At 45.8% G+C, this 14,754-nt stretch overlaps 1 pseudogene; it reads left to right on the forward strand.

Moving 5' to 3' along the window:
* The window catches only part of LOC117713766 (uncharacterized), a 54,952-nt pseudogene extending 50,516 nt beyond the window's left edge, over positions 1-4,436 (forward strand).
* Positions 4,437-14,754: the final 10,318 nt, after the last annotated feature.

Below are 14,754 nucleotides of genomic sequence, written 5' to 3' on the forward strand. Positions count from 1 at the left end.
ATATGGAGCCCAGTCTTCCTTTCCTTTGTACTTCTCTGATGTGGTTCCTTCATCCCGCCCCACTTCCTCCTCTAATAGTCACTTGACAAATGACTCCATATATGTCACATAACCTCTTATGTGCTGTTAGCTTTGTAGCCTCCCAAAGTGTCCTGCCTTGACTTCCCTCAGTGACCAAGTGTGACCTGAGAGCTGTAAGCCAAAATAAACTCTTTCCTACCCGGGTTGCTTTTGGTCATAGTATTTTATCACAGCAATAGAAACCTTAACTCAGAAACATTCCCACCATGATGGACCCTATGCGATCATGTGATTGTGAGCCAAAATCTTTCCTCCTTCAAGTTGCTTCAGCAAGTGTTTGGTTGTGGGGAGCCGACAGAAGGTGGCTATCATCCTTGCAGACATCTTGAGACATATACCCTGACAAGAGACTTGTTTACAATAGCCCACAACAGCTGAGCACACTCTGATAACATCTTGTTTTCCCTTGGGTGTGTGAGACTTAAAGGTGTGATTTAGAGTTGAGACTAAAAGGTGTGACTTAAAGGTGTAATTTAGAGATAAGACTTAAAGGTGTGACTTAAAGGTGTGACTTAAAGGTGTGGCTTAGAAGTGAGACATATAAAAGGCGAGAGGCAGACAGAAGAAATTATTAGATACTTGTACTTGGAAGAGTACTTGAGACTCAAGACTTGAACTTGGAAGAAGACTAGTGACTGGGAAAGAGACTTAGAACTTGGAACTGGGAAAGAGACTAAGACTTGAGACTCATTACAGCTGGAACTAGGATTAGGACCTGAGACTTGGTACTAGGAACAAGGGACTTGGAGAGAAGAAGAGAGACTGAAGAATAAACAGGATTGAATCACACTCTGTCCGGTCTCCATTCTTCACGTTCGTCCTTACTCTCTCTCTTGCTGAACCCCGACCCGCAGACTGGAGCTGCTTGGGGCAGTGCGGGCTCTGACAATTTAGCTCCCAAGGCTTTTGGCAGTGCAGGTTCCAACATTGACAGAGCGGTCTGCGACATTTGGTCACATGGAGGAGGGAAGGAACTAGTACAGGGAGAATGAGGGATGTGCAGAATGAGGGATCAGGTTCCTCCCCTAACCTGGTACTCTCCCTTGTCTCCCTATAATGTCTTATTCAGTACACATGGTGCTGAGTAAGTGGAGGGTGTCCTTGCAACCATGCATCTTTAGGGGCTGGAGTGCATACAGCTCTTGCAGACCTGAATTCAATTCTCAGCACTCACAGTAGGTCTTTCACAACGGCCTGTAACTCCAGCTCTAGAAAATCTGATACCTTTGACCTCTGGAGGGCGCCTGCATTCGTGTGTATACATATATACATGTGTGCATGAACACACACACATGCATACACACACACACACACACACACAATCTAAATCAAAGAAGTCCTTAGGTTTCCATGGGTGCTCTACACCGACTGCATCCTCAAGCCAAGTCCTTGCAGACTGCTCCCAGGAGGCTCTCCTGAACAGTCAGGAGGCTCTGCTAGAGCCCAGACTCCATGCCTAATGCATAGAGAGCACTGTTTGCACAGAATGCATTGGCTCTTGATTTTACCCTTTCGCCAACATGGATTTCAAGCTCTCACTTCCTCATGATATAAAATGTAAATATTTACATAACCTTAGCGATCCAGTTATAACCAGTGTGCCTTCTACAAGTGTGTTCAGGTTCCTGTTTGAGTGTCTTCAGGCTTCAGGGTGTGTTTACTAAGGCCACTTGAACGACCCTGCTGTCATTTCTCATAGGGAGAGCATGTATGGAGGACATGTGGGTGGGCCACTAGAGGGATCCTGAAGAGTATGCCTTCAGTGAGGTACCAGCTGTTTGAAGGAGGCCTTTGGCAAAGTCAAAGAGGAAGTCAGGGAGAATCTGAAGTCTAGCAGATCTGCATGACATCTTCCTTGGAGTCTGGTGCCCCACCACAGGTTCAGAGAGAGAGAGAGAGAGAGAGAGAGAGAGAGAGAGAGAGAGAGAGAGAGAATATCTGTTCTATGATGTAGATTTCAAGAGCCAGGGAGTAGAGTTGTATCTAGTCTACCAAAGGCTGATTCAGGACTTTAGAGCAGGATTAAGGCTGGCGAGTCAACCCACTGGAAACTGAATCTTCCTGAGTGTATTCTGTCTTCTCAGTTGTATACTACTTATACCTAGAGCCACTGGAAGGAGTCTATTTTCTGTGGCTGTAACAAATACCTGAGTACCTTATAAAGAGGTTTGTTTATCTCCCAGTGTCCTTACCAGGGCCACTGGCCTTTCACATCCTTTGGAGAAGGTGAAGGGACACCAGCTAGGGTATGAGCACCAGCAAGGAAGGCAGAGGCTGTGGGGGAGCCAGTCCAGTGCTTTGTAACCACCTGGTCCAGGAGAATTACCCCTCATCTACCACATAGAGCCCACTGCTGTAAGACAACATTAGTCATCCCACGAAGGCGATGTCCCTGACCTGATTATTTCCTCCCAGGCTCTACCTCTCAAAGCCACCAGCTGTCAACACTCCCACACCGAGGGCCAGGTTTCTAATGGATGACATCGTAGGACAAAACTATCCAAGCCTGAGCACATCCTTCTGGGAAAGTCAGCCCAGTCTTGAAAGAATTAAGGTGAAAAGACTGAGGCCAGCAATGGTGTGGACAGAAACGCAGGGGAACAGGATTGACTTTAGGGGAGGTGCCCTCAGCCTCCTAGCTTGTCCCTATCCCTCCAGGATCTAATTTTTAAATTTGGGATGTTCAGAATATTAAAAGAAAAAAAGAAAGCTTTTTCTCCCCCTCAGTCTCCACACAATTTTGTGCCACAGTACTGCTCGAAAGGCTGTGCTCTTGTCTGTCTAGGTATTTGTGTGTCAGGTATCTAACGTGGCTAAAGTGAACGAGTATGGTCAGACTTTGGGAGCTTGAGGAAGATCAGAAGTTCAAGGCCAGCCTTGGTTACTCAGTAAATTGGAGGCTAACCTGGGCTGAGACCCTGCTTTCCCACCACTACCCTATCCTCTTGAAAACAACAACTGCCAGGCGGTGGTGGCGCACGCCTTTAATCCCAGCACTTGGGAGGCAGAGGCAGGTGGATTTCTGAGTTCGAGGCCAGTCTGGTCTACAGAGTGAGTTCCAGGACAGCCAGGACTACACAGAGAAACCCTGCCTCGAAAAACAAAAAACAAACAAACAAACAAAAACCCCAACAAAAACAACCACCACCAACCAACCCTACCAAAACAAGAGCAGTAAAAGAAACTCATGGTTGCAGAACTTTCTGGAACAATGTTGGAATATTTCAACGTCACCGCCTCAGGGGCTCAGGGAACTGGAACTCCTGTAGAAGTGAATTTGAAGGAGCTGGGGAGTCGATGTACGGTGTGGGATCCAGAGATCATTAGTTGATGGAGACAGGACTGGTTCTTGAAGCTCAAGGAAGGTCACGGTGGCCTGCCTCTCTTCACGCTGGGGCTAGGCATACCTCTAGGCAGTGAGACCCTGGTAATTGATTGCAGTTTGCTTAATGCCCTTTTGAGTAAACAAACCAGACACAATGTGGGCTGTTAAAAGGGATGTGGGCGGGTCTGACCTCAGCCATGGATGCCCCAGGGATGCTGGCCTGTCCTCATTTTTCCACCTCTAAGAAGTCCAGTTGTCTTCTTTCTTGGGTGAGGGTGATGGGGGACAGGACTGCTGGGTGCTTTAATGGCTGGATAGAGGACTTGCTGGTCTGGCTGGCTTGGGAACCTCTGTAGAGGGGCTCTGGGAGTTTCCCTTGTGCCACAGGTTTTATTTTTTGTTTGTTTGTCCTTTAAAGTTATAAATACTTATAGCCAATTTATTTATCTTTTTTTTTTATTAATTTATTTATTCACTTTACATCCAGATCTTAGCCCTCCTTCTCGTCCCTCCTCCCAGCCCCACCCTTGTTCTGCGGCTTCAGTATCATTTCCTTTCCTGTTTGGAACCTTGAACCTCACAGACAATATTAGGAGTTTCCAGGGCCTCCAGGGGTTTTATGCGTCGGGACAGGAAGCACACTGCCTCCTTCTCTTGGGTTGGGACTCTTGATCTGCCGCCAGCTGCACGCAGCACCCACGCCTCTATAGCTGCCACTTGCCAGCAGCAGCCTCGTGAGCCAGCAACACCCACGCCCCTACAGCAGCCACGAGCCAGCAACACCCACGTGCGCCTGCAGCACCCAGTACCCCTACATCACCCACGCACTGGCACCACCCACTTACATGTGTCCAGCCTTAGCGTCTGCCGCACCCACAAAGTGCGCAAAGGGAGGATGCCACAGTCAGCCAGAGTTAGGATAACCAGCCAGACCACCACCGGGCGGAGGGGTGTTGGTGGTACAGAAGGAGCGTCTCAGGAGGTGGAGCCCGTGCGAGCCAAGTCAGCGCCCAGGCGCTTATCCTACTGAATTACAAAAGAATTTTAGGCTCTTGCGGTAGAGGACCTGGAGGGTGGGGCTGGAGCAATCTAGCGTTGGCCCCTGCGGAGACTGGAACCTCCCAATGCTAGGATTTAAAGCAGGTGAGGCAGGGAAGCAGACAGATCCACCCGAACCGAGAAAACCCAGCGTAGAAACGAGACTTTAGTTTACAGAAGCCACCGCGCTATTAGCAGGAAGGAGTCCAAATGACTGGCGACAATTTACACCCTTTTGCATTCTCAAGTTTCTTCTTTCTTCTTTCTTTTAGTGAGGTGGCTGGTGAAACCCCTTTCAACAATTTAAAAATAGATCAGTGTTCAGAATGTATTTTAGAATGTCTGCCTAACGTAAACACTGTTAGAATTTAGGACTATAAATAGCTTTTGAATTATTTATACCTCAAAAAAAAATTTTTTTCATTGTAATCCTGAGGTTAGTCCGTTAGTTTGGATAAGAAGAAATAAAATAAAACACAGCCATTTCTACTTGAAATTGAATATGAAATTATAGTATTAAAACCCAAATAATATATTAAGAGGTGAGGTTTATCAGTGTGTTACAATATCAGCCTGCCAGGGAAGTTGTACCCGTTGGTAAAATAGTGGGACTAAAGGTTAGAGAGGTAGCCAACTACTTTCTGCCTGGATCTGAGGCCTGTGCCACAGGAGAGGATGTAAGGTTGAATTTGTCCCATGGACCTTGGCAAAAGCCCATGGCTCAGAAGGCCACAGGTTCTAGGGAGGAACAAACATGTTGTCAAACTGACCATACGTTAGTACTATTCTCAGCTGTGGCCAAAGAAGCTCCTCTCTGCAGCGTGCAGCACTTACTGCGGAGATAGACCCCGCAACTAGAACAAATGACTGTTGAGTCCTCAGCCCTAAGTGGGACATCTGTACCGCCCTCTAGGGCAGGTTCAGGGGAAATCTGGGAAGGGGGGTTGGAAAGAATATGAGATGAAGGATTAAGACAAAAGCTATACAGTTCTGTATTCTGCATGTCACAGGGCCGTTTGAACTCGTGAACTCCCAGCAGCTATGGGAGTTACTGGATTAGTCAACATCACAGCAGGCAGCACTGACTGGACACATGTATACACACACACATGCACACATGCACACATACACATGCACACATACACATGCACACATACACACATGCACACACATACACACATACACATACATGCACACACATACACACATATACATACATGCACACACATACCACACACATACATGCACACATACATACATGCACACACATACAACACAATACATGCACATACGTACACACACATGCACACATACACAAACACACATATACATACATGCACACATACATACATGCACACACATACCACACAATACATGCACATACGTACACACACATGCACACATACACAAACACACATACACATACATGCACACACATACATGCATACATACATACATGCACACACATACCACACACTATGAAGGTTCTGGAGTGCCTGAGGGAGTAGGAGAAATATAGATGAGGTAGATAAGATCAGATACATTGTTTACATGTATACAATTGTTAAAGAACAAATAAAAGATATTAGTAATGAATGTGAGGCTTAAACCATGTGTTTCTCTTCTTTAGCCTGTTGACATGGTGGGTTAAGTTGCTTTTCACATACTGACCCAGCCTTACATTCTTGTAATAAATCCCACTAGATCGGATTATACAGTTCTTTTTGCACATTGCTGGATTCTGTTGAAGTTAAGTCCTAGTTCTTCCTTCCAGCCCCATGCTCCCAGAAATAAGACTCAGACTCAAAATCTATTTACAAATACCTTGGCCATATAGCTAGGCTCTTCTCTGACTAGAATCCTAACTTAAGACAACTTATTTATTTTAACCTACATTTTGCCACTTGCCTGGTTACCTGTGTTCAGGTACCATGCGTCTTCCTGGCAAATCCCCACCTGACTTTCTCCCAGAATCCTTTCTCCTTCCAGATATCCCATCTCCACTTCCTGCCTAAGCCATAAGCTTTTTAATTGACATATGATGCCTCTATACAATAAACAAGATATTCTCTCCACGGGATCCAATGGAATATTTTATTAAGGGGATATTTATAAGATGAGAGAAGTTGGGCGTAGTTTTCTGTACTGCTTTGTTTAGTTTTGGTTTCAGGACAATAGAATTAGAAACTATTTCACCCTCTTTGATTTTCTGGATGAATACGTGAAGCATGAATGTTAATTTAGTGAGTGGTTGCTTCAGAGAAAACATGTGTTTGGCAAGTTCTTTTCTGCAAGCTTCTTAACTACCAATCCAAATTCTAATGGCCATAGATTCATCACTAGTCGTGTTACCTCTGCTCACATTGCTTGTGGGTTTGAGGAATGGGTGTATTTTATCTAAATCACTGTGTATGTAAACTGGAAGTTGTTCATAGCACAATCATATCTGCCTCTTAATGGGTGGGGAGTCTGTTTGAGAGAGCCTCTGCCCCATGCTGTGTTGATATTTTGGATCTTCTGTTTTAACTCTGTCACTGACTAGAGGTATACCGATTTGAGTGGTTGATGTTTTTTCCCCCAAAGATCTAGCATTTTGCTTTATTAATTTTCTCTACCATGTTCAAGTTCATTGGCTTTGTAATTTCTCTCAGTCACATCTTCTGTCCTTGCACCTTCACATTTATTTGGACCTTCATTTCCCATTAAGTGAGAGAGAGAGAGAGAGAGAGAGAGAGAGAGAGAGAGAGAGAGAGAGAGAGACAGAGAGAGAGAGACTCTGAGATATGTAAGACCTTATTTTCTAATGTAATCATTTACTGCTAAGGACTTAAGTTGGTATTGTTAGTTTCATGTTATATATTTTGCAGATTCTGTTGCCAGTGCAATATATATCCTGGTCCCACTGCACCTCAGGAACAACAGCTTCTGTGTGCCTGGCAGGCTGCACCTGGGAAAAACACTTGCCCAGCTGTCCCTGTCTGAGCAGGGTGTCTTAATGTTCTCTTTGCTCAGTTCTCTTTGCTTAATGTTCTCTTTTAAATTAAAGACTTTGGGGCACTCAGCGGATGGGTTTTTGCCTCAAAGGATTTTTCCTGTTACCTCGGGACAAGGCAAGTGGCTTCTCATTAATGGTGCTAATATCCTTAATAATTACAAATAATTTCTTTAATAATTACAAATGTTTTGTCCTTACCAGCTTTGTCTGTGGCTGGGTTTTAAGCTCATTTCCTTGTCAAACTTCATGCTTTCCACATCTTTCTGCTCCATTTTCTGCTTTTTGTCACTGTAAATCTGACTAAGAGCAGTAAGCAGCAACCGTGCCACAGTCTGGCTGTTACACTGTCTTAAAAATTCTTCTACCAGCCGGGCGGTGGTGGCACACGCCTTTAATCCCAGCACTTGGGAAGCAGAGGCAGGCGGATTTCTGAGTTCGAGGCCAGCTTGGTCTACAGAGTGAGTTCCAGGACAGCCAAGGCTATACAGAGAAACCCTGTCTCGAAAAACAAAACAAAACAAAACAAAACAAAACAAAACAAAACAAATTCTTCTGCCAAACAAATTGTATTTCTTTAGACTAGCCTTGCTCAAAAAATTAAAATAATCGTATTTCATGTGTGCATACTATGCCATGCTTGTGTGGTAGCCATAGGTTGTGGAGACAAGAAGAGGGCTTGGATCCCCTGGAAATGAAATTATTGGCAGTTGGAGCTGGTGACATAGGTACTGGGGTAAAAACACTTAATCACCAAAAGCCCAGTTCTTGATAAAGTCCTTTTTTCTCTCTGAAACCTCCACAGCCTGAATTTCTGTTGCTATTTGTCATGGCTATTCTCAGCTGTCAAGTTGACTACATCTGGAATTAACTAAAACCCAAATGACTGGACACATCTGTGAGAGATATTTTATTTAGTTAAATCATTTGAGGCTGGAAAATCCACTTCTAATCCAGATATTTGAGGTAGAAAGATAAACCTTGAATCTAGACCACACCTTCTGGCAGTCAATAGAGCATGGAAGAAGGAAGCTTGCTTTCTTTTTTGCCTGTTTGCTTTTGTACCGATCTCATGAACAAGTCCATTCCTTCACTGGCATTGGAGCCTACCTCTTCAGGATTCTGATGTATACTTCAGACCAGCTGAGACATCCAGCCTTACAAACTAAATAACTTACTGGACTCTTGAACTTTCCTTGGTAGGTAGACATTGTTGGACTAACTGGACCAGAGCCTATAGGTAGGTATGTGCATGTGTGTGCAGATGCCTGAAGTCCAGAAGAGGGCGCCAGATCCTCTGGAGCTGGAGTGATAAACTGTCAGCTGTCAAATGTGGGTGCTGGGAACTGAACTTGGGACATCTGAAAGATCAACAAATGTTCTTATCTGCTGACCCATATTCCCAGCTCCTAGATTTTAAAAAGCTATCAAATTTTGGCTTTAGCTTCTTATGCTAAGTTCAGGAACCTGTGGGGTATTAGTTCTTTGAATATCTTTTCATCACTCCTCCAATGAGACTCCAGTAATATTAGTGCTAGGCTTTTTGTTACTGCCTAACAGATGCCTGAAGTCCTGTTCATTTCTCAGTCTGTTTAATCTCTGCCATTCAAGCTGACCACATTTTGTTACTCTGTCTTCATGTTCATTGATTTTTATCTTGTTATTGCTGTTCTACTTATTATAGAGTCCTACTGGTGAATTAACATTGTTTCAATGAGTCCTTTGACACACCTCCCCCTCCCCCTCCCCCTCCCCTCCCCCTCCCCTTCCTCCTGTGTGTCTCAAAGATTTACTTATTTCATACATTGTAGCTGTCTTCAGATACACCAGAAGAGGGCATCAGATTCCATTACAGATGGTTGCCTCTTGGTTTGCCTGATGACTTACTTTCTTGCATTTTGTGGAGACATTTTGGGCCTTGCCTTGCTCCTGATCCTAGTCAAATTCTCCTATTCAGTGGACAGCCATCTTATTCAAATCTGATCGGCTTTTATGGGATGCAGTTCCTAGGGCATTTTTCAGAAGTTTGAAGTGCTGGTCTGGTTTGCTTGTGCCCTGGTTTGCTTGTGCCATTGGACTTTCACAGTGACCTCTACTCTGTCACCTGTAGGGGAAGACACCTCCTCTGTGGCAGCCTGGAGATTCTGAGTCAGAGAGGAAGTCCCTGTGCATGTGTCAAGTCTGACTTTGGCTGGAGAGTCAGTCAGTTCTGGCCTGTGGGGGTATTGTCCCATTTGCTTGTGCCCTGGCTGTGGAACAGGTCTGAGCTCACTGGGGCTCTGAAACTGCTGTTGTGTACAGATCAGCCACTCAGTGCTACAGGAGGCCTTCATGGATCCCTGCAAGGTTCCTGGGCATCCCCTTTCCTGATCCTTTGGTATGGAAAGAGGAGTAAAAATGTTTGGTTCATTTTGTTCTTGTCATGTTTGGTCAATCTAAATTTTCCCTCCCTCCCTCCTTCCCTCCCTGTCTTCCCTTCTCTCCTTTCTTCCTTCTGTCTTTCCCTCCCTCCTTCTCTCCTTCTCTCCCTCCCTCTCTTCCTTCTTTCTTCCTTCCCTCCCTCCCTCCTTCTCTCCCTCCCTCCCTTTCTTCCTTCTTTCTTCCCTCCCTCCCTCTCTCCCTCTCTCCTCCCCCTCCCTCCTTCCCTCCTTCTTTCTCTCCCTCCCTTCTTTCCTCCTTCCTTCCCTTTCTCCTTCCCTCTCTCTGTCTCCCCCTCCCTCCTTTCTTCCTTCTATCTTTCCCTCCCTCCTTCTCTCCTTCTCTCCCTCCTTTTTTCCTTCCCTCCCTCCTTCTCTCCTTCCCTCCTTTTCTTCCTTCTTTCTTCCCTCCCTCCCTCCCTCCTTCTCTCTCTCCTTCTCCCCCTCCCTCCTTCCCTCCTTCTTTCTCTCCCTCCTTCCTTCTCTCCCTCCCTCCCTCTGCCCTTCCCTCCCTCCTTCCTTTTCTCCCTCCCTCCCTCCCTCCTTCCCTCCCTCCTTCCTTCCCTCCTTCCCTCCCTCCCTTCTAGTATCATCTAGCAGCATGAGTTCTTTTCCTCTCCACCACTTAAAAAATTAAAAGACAGGAAAATAGCTTAGTGCAGTGTGGAAATAAGGATTATTGACAGCATTTTCAGTTTCTTGGACAGAGAAGGATCCCTAGAGCAGGGGACAACAGCCACAGTAAGGAGTTCAGATTTCTACTTGGGTTTGGGTTTGTGTCTACCTTCCCACCCTTTTCTACTTGTCTAAAGCTGTCTGTGGGCCCCTTCTATCATGGGGATTGCATCTGTCTGTGTCATTCATAATTGGCTCAGGTGCAAGTGGGCACCTCAATCTTCTCTGCTCTTCGTGGTATAACAAGTACAGAGAGACCCACTGTGTGTGAGAAATGGGCTACATTTCAGAGAAATAGAAACTTATTTCTGGGGACAAAAAAGCCCACACAGAAATGCAGACTTACTGCCTATTGCTGGGGACAGAAAGCCATAAGAAAATCTCAAACTGGGTTGTGTATGTTCCTCCTTCTCCCATTCTAGGTCCAGCTGCCTGATTCTCTCCCTCCCTCCCTCCCTCCGTCCCTCCCTCCCTCCCTCCCTCCCTCCCTCCCTCCCTCCCTCCGTCCTTCCCTTCTGTCTGTTGGTTCTTGGCTTCAGGCTCCTTCAGCAAGCAGCTGACCTATGCAAGAGCTAAAAATAAAACTCAGAGGCCTCCCCACCACGTTATCCCCAAATCTCCAAAGTCTACAGTTATTTTAAAAAACATCTTTAATGGATTGTAAATCAGCTGTAATCCCCCCCCCCCCAACACACACACTTTTAGCATCTTTCCTGGCTACCTATGAACTTATTTCTAGGGTCTGAGCTGTTTTTAGGGGGAGTTATGAGGGAACATGAGAGTACAATATTTTCTTTTGAAAGTGGAAGCTGCAGTTTGTAGCGGGGTAATTAGTTCACTCTGTACTCCTGACAGGTCGCATGTGTGTACCTGTCCAAGAGCTATCAGGATTCAAGAGTGAAACACACACACACACACACACACACACACACACACACACACACGCACACACGCACATGCACACGCACTAGTTAATTTTAATATGCTTTGACTAGTTTAATGGCTGGGCAGTTCTTATCCTTCCTGCTGCTAGCAGATACTCCCCTCCAGTACTCCTGAGTTAGCATCTTTTAAAATCTAGATTTCATCTCTGCTACCCCAGGCCCAATTGAGGAAGTGTCCCATGGCCATTTACTCTGATTCTCACATCAGCAGGCCTTTAGGTCTGCTCTTTCTTCTTCCCAATCATGGCTATCCCCCTTCCTCTTTCCCAGTTTCTAGCCTGCATAAATCTAAAGGTCCCACCTCAGTCTATCTGCCCAGCCATTGGCTGTAGGCTCTTTATTGATCAGTCAAAAGCCAATTGGGGACAAATACCTTCAGTGGTTGGACATGCAGGTTCTCGACTTGGGGGATTGGATTAATTCAAAGCATTAGAACCAATCCCCAACAGCAGTTGACATTATAAAACATGGGTTACTACCCAGTAATGTGTAGCCTACTGTGTTGGGTTCTCTCCAGGCAAAAGAGCCTTTAAGAAACAGCAGGTTTCTTAGAATGGTTTTCAGCACTGATCCCTGGCTCCCACAGCCTGACAGCCTGGTATGGCTATGCTTACTGGAGCTTCAGGAAGTCTCTCCATGGTATGATCCTCTCTGTTCTGACCCTGATACAGAGCAGGAGGCAGCAGTGTGTAACGTGGTTCCCACTGGAGTTTTGAGTGTTTTCCTTTATTTTGAGCTGTTTTGTTTTTCTTGTTTTTAATTTTCATGAGACAGCTCATGAGAGGGCTGTGCCTCAGCTTCCATGAGGTGGGAAAGCAAAAAGCCCTGTGCTGGGGGAGCTTCTAAATGAACAAAAAATAGACCATCTCAGATGTGGAAAATGCCTGGCGAGCCAGTGGGCTTACTGTAGAGGGAAGTGTAGTCTCCACCTGAGGATGGAGAATGACCATGTACATAATGGGAAACAGAATCCTGGGCTGTCCAGAGCAGACACCTTAACTGCATGATGAGAGGTCCAGGTAGATTCAGAATACCCAAGTTGGCTTTATCATGCATAAAATTTGGAGACTTCCATAATTCTCTACTGATTTCCTTCCTAGAGTCTGGCCCACCTGAAATGGGTGTATGCCATCTGTACACACTGAAAATGTGTTTGGGTGGAGGGTTGGGGGAGACTTCCTCCAAAGTCTTGTTGCTCCCCCTACTCTGCATCTTTTCAGAGATAAGATCCAGATAAGGCCAGGCTGAGATACATAGGAAGCTATATGATAAGACTTTATCTTTAAAAGGAGTTGGGGGGATGGTAATCCCTTGGATTTCAGAGTCAGAATCAGGACCGTAGGGACCTGAACAAACCTCTCAGCCCCTCCTCAACAAGTGACTTGCATCTAGGTAGCTTCCTAACTCAATGACCCATGGTCATTGACCATGACCATGGTCATGACGAGCACTCTCAGTTTTTTGGCTTGTGGGAATCCTGTGAGACAGGTATGAGAGGACTCTACAAATTGCTTGCTGTATAGTCAGCCCTTGGCAAGGGATCACCGTAACTTTGATTTTTCAAAGCCTACTTTTAATGATAGTTCTTAAATGTTTTAACCTCCCTTCTGGCCCACCACCCACCAGAGGTAGTGGAAAAGAAAGGCTATGGGGGCAGTGGTCCAATTTAGAAATGATTCTTTGGAGCAACTCCCATCTGTGTTGTCTGGAAACCAGCAGTTTCATTCACAAGTCAGCAGCGGCAGCTTGATCTACTCGCAAATACTTCACGGGTATACCAGCAGTCCAGTTCAGTAGTGTTGGGATAGAAGGTGGTTGCATGGCCTAACAGAGACAGCCAGGCCTCAGCAGAATCAATATGAGTCAGCAGAGGGACTAGGGCCAACAGGAACACCAGGACAAGTTCTTGGCTGTGTCTCTCTCAGCAAAGTAAAGATCAGCAAAGACTTGAGACCAACAAGCACTGTACAGCTAGCTGTACCAGTAAGCCCCAAGCCTCTATCACTATCTGTTGAGTCCTAGTTATACTCCCTCCATATGTCAGGTGTCCTCCATGGGTCTTGCCTCAGCACGTGCATCTTTCTCAACTGACATCACTCTGCCAATCAGCTGGAGCCTGAGGAAGTGACAAGAAACTGCAGCACACCACCAGAAGTTGTTTGGTGCGTCTCTCCCTGTGGAGTCCAAACAAAAGCAGCTCGACTACACAGTGTAAGGTAGACCAATACATGCATGCCATTAGTGAAGAATCCTTCATCACGTGTCCTTTCATGCTTGCTTTAGCAGAACATCTTTTCATCTATGTCTGCTTCATTGAAACATTTCTTTACAAGTCTGCCTTAGCAAAACATCCTTTCACTTGCATCCACTTCAGGAAAATACTACACATGTTTGCCCCGGCAAAACACCATCCAACAAAACTGACTTTCCAAAGAACCCTTAAGTTTCCACTTGTGGCCACTATTTTTAGGTTTATTTAGGATTGGTGACAAGATCATAAAGGAAGTGGGTGGGTTCCTAAACCCACATAGGTTTGACACAGGGCTAACCATGGTTCCTCTTGATTCATCCAGGCTCCACAATCTGTTAGGGCATGGCCAGAGGCAACCCTGGCCTGGGGAAGCGTCATTATTTTGATCTTTCCCTGGGAAGGTGTCCCTGTCCTCCCTCAAGGTCAGTAGTGTTGGCCTGAGCTTGAGGGCTGGCATCCAGTGCTGAGCACTGAAGTGACCACACATAGTGCATGGTGCAGGGGCAGTTCCACAGGATAGGGTTCCTAAAATGGCACACTGAGAATGTTTTCCCTCTGCAAACAAGGAAGAGCATGGCTATTAAAAGAGAGCCTCTGGGTAGTTCTTTCCACCCTGTTCCTCAGTTTGTGGCTGTGTGGGATCTAACTGACACAGAGGAAGGACCACATAGGAACAACCAAGACTTGGTTGAAAAGAAAGGCTGGGGCCCATGAAATCATTAACCCTACCAAATATAGATTCCATTGTGAAAATCAAAGGAGCTTTCAGAATTCTGGGACTCTGGAGTGAAGAGTTTGAAGATTTCCAGGGTCCTTGGTGTCCCCCAAAAAGAAGGTTCTGCTATATTAGGTCTCTCCTAGTGGGCATGGGGTGAAATAACAGGTCTCTGAGCAACAGAGAAGACAGGAGGAGTGAGTCTCTAGGAACCAGTGTTCGCTCTGGGACAAATGAGAACCAATCTTGGCACTTATTACTTTGACATCCCCTTGGGGGGCCTGGGCTTGCCTGTGTGTGGCTACCCCTTCTGGTC

The sequence above is a fragment of the Arvicanthis niloticus genome, chromosome 8 (genome assembly GCF_011762505.2).
Source record: "Arvicanthis niloticus isolate mArvNil1 chromosome 8, mArvNil1.pat.X, whole genome shotgun sequence".
Taxonomy (NCBI): domain Eukaryota; kingdom Metazoa; phylum Chordata; class Mammalia; order Rodentia; family Muridae; genus Arvicanthis; species Arvicanthis niloticus.